The sequence below is a fragment of the Rosa chinensis genome, chromosome 7 (genome assembly GCF_002994745.2).
Source record: "Rosa chinensis cultivar Old Blush chromosome 7, RchiOBHm-V2, whole genome shotgun sequence".
Classification (NCBI taxonomy): Eukaryota; Viridiplantae; Streptophyta; class Magnoliopsida; order Rosales; family Rosaceae; genus Rosa; species Rosa chinensis.
This window is the reverse complement of record NC_037094.1, coordinates 42,538,781-42,547,199: the sequence shown is the minus strand read 5'-3', so window position 1 is coordinate 42,547,199 and position 8,419 is coordinate 42,538,781.

Here is an 8,419-nt window from a genome sequence, read left to right as displayed (position 1 = left end):
TAAAATTCAACTTTGTATTCAATACCCAGTTGCATTTTGTTGTATATAAAGATGCAATTCTGGTAAGTAGTGCTATCACAATTCCAATTACAAAGAATAAAGTAAGAACTTGCCAAGACTCAATCTTTATAAAGTTCTACCAACAATTGCTTCTAGAAAGTAGCAAATTTATATGAAAAACTATGATTGAATCTGAATTTGGGTATAAGGAGAAAGCTTACCTCCACAAATTCTGGCGCTCTGAATATCATGACAGATTGGTGAGTTGATTCTCCAAATTCGGGAAAACCAAGTATGGATTCTGATACTGTATATTGGAATTGGAATGCTGAACAAAGTTTTCCATATGAGATTATTATTTCGTTGGCAAAAAAAAAAAAAAAAAAAAAAAAAGAATTGAGGCCAGATTCCAGAACACAGCACAATGCTATAGTATAGTCCAGCCCAGTCCATCTTACCTTCGTAAAATTACAAATTCAACCACACTATACATTAGTATTTGCATCAAGGCCAGAAATGACAATTTCTCATTTTCTTGTAGAATTTCTCCAGCAAGTGCATACTAAAGATTCCCAATTCCAAATTCCAAATTTCTCATTTTCTCATTTTCTTGTAGAAAAATTGAGCCTTGTTTAAGAATATGATATTTGAGAGAATTTGATGAGAGAATTGTGTGTATGATTATTGAGAATAGGAGCCCTATATATAGGGCTTACAAACATATACTAATATTACAAGGAAAACTAATCCGAGTAGGACTAGGAATTCTAGAACCTTCTCTCCTATTACAACCATGAAACTATTCCTAGTTTGATAAGGCACACTAAGTCTATTTTCCTTCAACACTCCCCCTTGTGCCGCTTCAAACTTAGTGGTGACGCTTCATCCGTTACCTCGTTAAAAACCTTGCTCGAGTGAAAAACTCTCTGTGGGATAAAAACACGCTCGAGGAGGAGAAAAAGAGTACAACACGTCCTCTACTCTTCGAGATCGAACATGTAGACATCATAACCCCCCTGATGTCGATATCTCCCCCTGATTGCTATAATCGTGGGAGTTCGGATAACTTTCTCGATCTGATGCTCTTCACATGTTTCTCGAAGGTGGATTTAGGTAACGACTTAGTGAATAAGTCCGCTACATTATCCTCTGATCAGATTTGATTCACTTCAATCTTTAGAAGTGATTGTTGTTGCTGATTATAAAAGAACTTAGGCGATATATGCTTGGTGTTGTCGTCCTTGATGAAACCTAACTTCATTTGTTCAATACAAGCTGCATTATCCTCATAAATGCATGTAGGTTCATTTGTGGTAGATTTCAAACCATAACTTCTTTGAATATGTCTAATTATAGACCTTAGCCATATACATTCACGTACAGCTTCATGTAGAGCAATAATCTCTGCATTATTTGAGGAAGTAGCAACAAGGGTCTGTTTTGTAGACCTCTAAGATATCGCAGTGCTTCCCATGGTAAAGACATAACCTGTTTGGGAGCGACCTTTGTGAGGGTCAGAGAGGTACCCTACATCAGCAAAACCCATCAAAACATCATTGTCGTTTTGATGGAGGGGAGTAGGATGAGGCAGGCCACTCTGGACGGCGGCGACAACATGGCAGACAACAATACCTTGAATGGTGGCGTTTTGCCTCTTGGGGTCCGATCCCAAAATTTCGTCATTCCTTTTCTCTCTGTAGGGATAGAATAGGCCCAAATCAATCGTACCTCTAAGGTATCGAAAGATTGTCTTTACACCAATCCAATGGCGGTGTGTTGGTGTAGAGCTATGTCTAGCTAACAAGTTCACTGCGAAGGAGATGTCCGGTCTTGTGCATTGAGCTAAGTACAATAATGCGCATATTACACTTAAGTAGGGCAGTTCGGCCTCTAATGATTCTTCGTCCTCATCCTTTGGACAAAACGGATCTTTTCCAGGCTCAAGACTGCGACCAATCATGGGAGTACTCACAGGCTTTGCTTTATCTTCATTAAAGCGCCTTAGAATTTTCTGAGTATATGCAGACTGATGGATCAAAATTCCATCACTACGGTGCTCGATTTCTAAACCGAGACAAAACTGTGTTTTCCCAAGATCTTTCATCTTAAATTCGGATTTCAAGTATTTAGCAGTTTCCTTTAACTCATCTAGAGTTCCAATTAGGTTCATGTCATCGATATAAACTGCTACGATTGCAAATCAGGAACTTGTTCTTTTAATGAATACGCATGGGCATATTTCGTTATTAATATATCCCTTCCCAATCAAGAAGTCACTTAGACGGTTATACCACATCCGTCCGGATTGTTTTAATCCATATAGTGAGTGTTTTAATCTTATTGAAAACGCGCTCCATGGTTTAGAGCCACTTAATTTGGGTAATTGAAGTCCATCTGGAACCTTCATATATATCTCTGAATCTATATCCCCATAGAGATATGCTGTAACCACATCCATAAGCTGCATGTCAAGTTTTTCGGAAACTACCAAACTGACAAGGGAGCGGAACGTTATAACGTCCATTACTGGAGAATATGTCTATTCGTAGTCGATTCCAGGGCGTTGTGAGAAACCTTGCGCCATGAGGCGGGCTTTATATCTAACCACCTCATTTTTCTCATTACGCTTTCTAACAAAGACCCATTTATGGCCAACAGGTTTTACATTAGGGGTGTCTGCGTTATAGGCCCAAATACCTGTCTCTTTGCTAGTGAATCTAATTCAGCATGGATCACATCTTTCCATTTAGGCCAATCCGCTCTTCTTTGACATTCTTCTACAGAGCAAGGTTCGACGTCATCATATTCTATAATTCCTTTTGCAACATGATATGCAAATGCATCATCAATTGCTATAGAATTTCTATCCATCATCTCATGTACACTAGTGTAATTCATGGAGATCTCTTTATTCTCTGGAATTGGTTCTGACATTGGAGCGTCCCCCAATGATGTCTCTTGGACATAATTGTAATCCGGAATATTCTCATGAGATGGATTATTTACATCAATGATTAATAGATTATTTTGTGCCCAACTCGCTTTCTTTCTTGGGCAAGAATCCATCGAACCTATGGGCCTCCCGCGCTTCCTGGCAGGAGCCATGGGCCTAGCCACAACGTCACTATCACTATGAGAGGGGACGTTGGCGCCATGCTCAGGTACTCTTGAGATGGCGTCATGTCCTCTAGTTTTAGGGACATCAATCCTTGCAGATACGTTTGTAGCAGGTATGTGTGATCTCGTCACTTTAGCGATATTAAAAAACGCATCAGGCATCGATTCTGCTACGTTCTGAAGATCGAGAATTCTCCACACTTCAATTTCGGACTGTGCGGTTTAGGGATCAAGATGAGACAGAGTGGGGACAGACCATGACAATTCCTGTCGTTCCTGTTGAACATTTATGTTCTTATCTCCCCTTAACGACGGGAAGACTGTCTCATCGAAGTGACAATCCTCAAATCTAGCGGTAAAGAGATCGCCTGTCAAGGGTTCTATGTAGCGGACAATTGTTGGAGAATCATATCTAACATAAATGCCTAATCGTCGTTGAGGACCCATTTTGGTGCGCTGTGGTGGCGTAATTGGCACATAAACTGCACATCCAAATATGCGTAAGTGTGAGACATCAGGCTCATACCCAGTCACCATCTGGGACGCAGAAAAGGGTTGATGGGTAGTGGGTCGCAGACGAATGAGCACAGCTGCATGCAATATTGCATAGCCCCAAGTAGAAATAGGGAGATTGGTGCGCATTACCAATGCCCTAGCGACCATTTGTAGTCGTTTAACGGCGGTTTCTGCGAGACCATTTTGGGTGTGAACATGAGGAACTGGATGTTCAACTTCAATCCCAATGGACATGCAATAATCATCAAAAGTTTTTGATGTAAACTCCCCAGCGTTGTCTAATCGTATAGACTTAATAGGATGATCAGGGTGGTGAGCCCTTAACTTAATTATTTGTGCTAGGAGTTTAGCAAATGTAGCGGTCCTTGTGGACAATAGCATGACATGTGACCATTGTGTCGATGCATCAACCAACACCATAAAGTATCTAAATGGTCCGCAAGTTGGTTGGATAGGTCCACAAATATCACCTTGGATTCTTTGCAAGAATGGGATATTTTCTTTAGTGTCCTTTGCATAGGATGGTCTCGATCCTAATTTTGCTAAAGAGCAGGCTTTGCAGAACGAATGATGGGCCTTAGAAACAACCAATGAGGATTTTGGTTGAGCCACGAAGTCACAAAGGACTTGAGAAGTAAAATTTGGAGACGAAAGAGCATTGGTGGCGTCAAAGCCACTCTTAGGCCGCAGGGGGACGGCGGCGCCGGCCAAGGATGGTCCTTTTAGGGGGTGAACGGCTCCGTGAGGCGCAAGGGCTCTTTAGGAGTCCAAAATCCAATGTTTACTTCTTTTCGTTTTGAAAAAAGGATGTCCGTGTGAAGTCTTTAATATACGGATCATCATATCACGACCTGGGTGTCCCAAATGGTCATGCCAAAGCCTATATGTGTCGGAATCCCATAAATCATCTCTCATAATACGATTGGATTCAATTATTCGAATATTGGTTGCATACAATCCACTAGATCGACACATAAGTTTCTCTAATACTCGTTTATGTCCCTAGTCATTAGAGGTGATGCGAAGGAACTCTTGTCAATTCTCACAATGTGTTTCCTCATGAAAACCATTGGCTTTTATATCTTTGAAGCTCAATAGGGTTCTTCCTGCCCTAGGAGCATAAGGAGCTTCGGTGACATTCAAAATTGTGCCATTTGGCAACATAAATTGGGCTGGTCCTCAACCATGAATCAATTGAGATGATCCAGCCATCGTAGTCACAGAAGATCGAGTAGGTGTCATCCATAGGAATAGCTGCCTATTTCGAAGGATGGTATGTGTAGTTGCACTATCCAGGAGGCATTATAGCTCTCCGGGAAACATACTGAAAAATAATAAAGTTCGAAATTAAAAACATGTCCAAGACATTGAATAAAATAAATCGATACTTTATTAATAATAGCCAATGATTACATCAATGTTTCTTGACCAAAATCTAGTCCAATATAAAAATCAAACTGTAGACAAATCGTACTCACTTAATCCGTTCGGTAATTTCAATTTGGTTGTGACCAGGTAAGGTAAGGCGAGATTTTGGTGGAGCTTTGCTCACTTTTAAAACCGTTCTCTCATATCAAACCTTGCCTAGACATCACAATTACTCTTGAGTAGGCCTAGGGGGAAAGAGTTAATATAATAAGTCATTTTATTGATTTAAGGCATAATTGCCATTACATAATTCTTGGAAAAATAAAGGTCTATACTAATCAAAATCTGCAGCATCCTTGTGCAATTCCTTGTCAGATTTGAAGTCCGCTATGGTGAGATTGACGTTGGCTTCATCACCATCTTCTTCTTCTTCTTTGGCAAGATAGGCTTCATGCTCTCTAAAGTCTCTATATGCCTTGTAACGTACAGCTAGTTGATTGCTTGCATTGCATTGCTTGAACCAATGTTCAATAGATCCACATCTATGGCATGCATCATTACGATTTCCTCCCTTGGATTGAGATGCATCTTGTGCATGAGGACGACATTGACGTCCTTGTTGGACAATGGCGCCACCCCTTTGGCCGGCGGTCTTGTGTCCTCCTCTCCCACGTTGGCTTTTGTTGCCACGTGTTTCCGCTCCATTTTGGCGGTTTCCTTCCTTTGTAGGGCGGTTATATGGATCAAAACGTCAGTTGTGTCCTTTATTTTTAGGGTTCCGCTCGCCTTTGGGTGCATTACTATAATTCACCTCATGAACGCTCTTAGTTCTGATAGGCCTTGAATTATAATTCCTCACGAGGATATTATCATGTTTTTCAGCTATAGACATCACATTAATTAGCTGATGAAACCTCATGATCTGTCCAGTATTGTATTCAGTTCGATATTGCTTTGATAGCAAAATTGTTGAGACGGGGAAGGTGGAGAGAGTTTTCTCAATTAGCTCTTACTCTGTGACAGGTTGTCCACAGAACCCCAACATGGTTTTGAGGCGAAGAACTTCTTAATTATATTCAGCTACAGACTTGAAGTCGGCGAATCGTAGATTGCCCCATTTAGGGCTGGCAAATTCTCCCGAATCAAACCGTACCAACCGCATCTGATCCGAGCCAACTGAATTGGTAGCCGAAAACTCGGTAACCGAAAACTCGGTACGGTTGTACCGAACCGACTACATGAAGACGGTACGGTAATGGTATACCGTACCGTACCATATAATTTATAAATATTATTTATTTTAGTTTTTATTAATAGTGTGGGACTGTGGGTACTCAACTACTGGCAATATAAAATTTCCTCTACCTCACACGATTCCAGATTCCTCTCCTTCTCTCTTCTTCTTTCTCTTCTTCACTTCTTCTTCTTGTTCTTCTTCTTCCTCAACCAGTCAACCCCACCTTTGCTCCTCCTCCAAAAGCTAAAGATCGACCTTCTCCCCGTCGTTATCTTTACTCTCTCTGTTTTTTTCTTCGTTTTTTTTTTGTCAATCTTTCTCAACTCTCGGTCTCCTCTTTATCTCATTCTTCTTCAGTTTTTTTTTTCTCTTTCTTCTTTATCTTCTTCCTCTTCCCTCAGTTCGGCACTCCCTCAATTCCTCTCCCTCAGTTCCTCAGTGCACAGCGCCTTCTTTCCCTCACACGTCTTCATTTCTAGGTAATCTTTACTTTTTCTTTATATGATTCCTGTTTTTGTGTAGGCGGTTTGCCAAAGAACTCATTTTTAGATCCAAAGTGGGCTCAGGAACAGAGCTTTGGAACCTGGTTTGTGGAATTTGGTTTGTAATTTGTATAGGTGTGTTCTTGGGTTAGTTTTAGTTTCTGGGAGGGTTTTGTTCGTGATTTGGGTGTTCATTAATTCAAGCTTTTTGTGATAGGGAACATTGTTTGCGTCAAGAATTTGTGGTGTGTTCGTAAGGTGAGTGCAGAAAGGTGTTTGCTTTGATATTTATGTTCATAGTTTGTGTTCGTAAGGTGATTGATTTGTTCACTTGTTTATAAACTCGGTTGGAGGCCCAACCAACCGATACCAACCGAGTCTCTCGGTATACCGAGATGTTGGTATACTGACTTCTGTGGCCAGTAATGGGAGGAGATTTCGTGTACCAAACTAGTCCAGTACGGTAGGTGGTTTTGGGCTTGCAGCTCCGGTACCGAACCGAACCCACCCCTAGCCCCATTGAACTTTCAAGTCGGGGAGGAGGGTATCCTTGACATTACCAAATCGCTCTTCTAGTGCTACCCATAATTCTCTATCATCCTTGATTGCCACGTACTCCAATCGGAGTGATTTATCCATGTGGCGTCTCATCAAGATGAGAGCGGTGGCATTATTTGTAGCCGTACGCTCAAAAATAAGTGCAGGATTTGGTGCTTGAATTATGGGTAGGATCCCTTTTGAAGTGAGATGGTTCTCAACATCCATGACCCAACTATGATATTTCGAGCCAGTTGAGTCAAGGGTAGGAAAGTCAAGCTTTGGCTTCGACATCCTGAAATAAGAAGAAGAAATATATTAGTTTCGGAGTTAAAAACTTCCACGACAACTAAATAATAATAAGATTTCCGAGCTATGCTACCAAGAAATCGATTTCCAAGAATGATTGGATTAGACTGAAACAATGATGTTTATATGGTCATAAATCGATGCTTACGGACGCTCTTAGTCCAAAGTCTTACGAACGCTCTTAGTTCGTTAATTGCGTGAATCCCCACAATTCCGCTTTTCAAAGAATCAAACCCACGTTATAAGAAAGGTGGGATGTAGAAGAAGGGAGGTTTTCAAGTCCCTGAGAAAAGAATAAGTATTTAAATTGTTGAAAACAGGAACTTTTAAATACTTACTTGTTGATTTGGGACTTGAGAACACGCGCGTGTTGATGCAGGCGTGTTTGGAAACAGGGCTGCGGTGATGCGTTGCAGGGCTGCAGAGACGTAGAGCTGTAGGTGCGTTGTGGGACGCTGCAGGACTGAGGGTATGCTGCAGCAGGCGCACGGGCGTGCGGGAGTTTCTGTGGCAGCGTGCGGAGCAAGGCTACAGCAGGCGCAGGGGCGCGCACGGGGCAGCTGGGCGCAGATGCTAGCGAGGCTAGTGAGCTAGGCGGGGGAGCACGCTGGGCTGTACGGGCAGCTTATGCACGGGCGCGCAGGTGGGCGACAGCGAGCGAGGCTAGCGTGGGCTAGGAGCTTGCATTGGCGAGGCTAACAGCGAGGTATCCATGGGAATTCTTTTCGGTTTTTAGGTTTTGATTTTTAGGGCTAGGGTTAGGGCTCGTGCTGATAACGTGTTTAAGAATATGATATTTGAGAGAATTTGATGAGAGAATTGTGTGTATGATTATTGAGAATAGGAGCCCTAT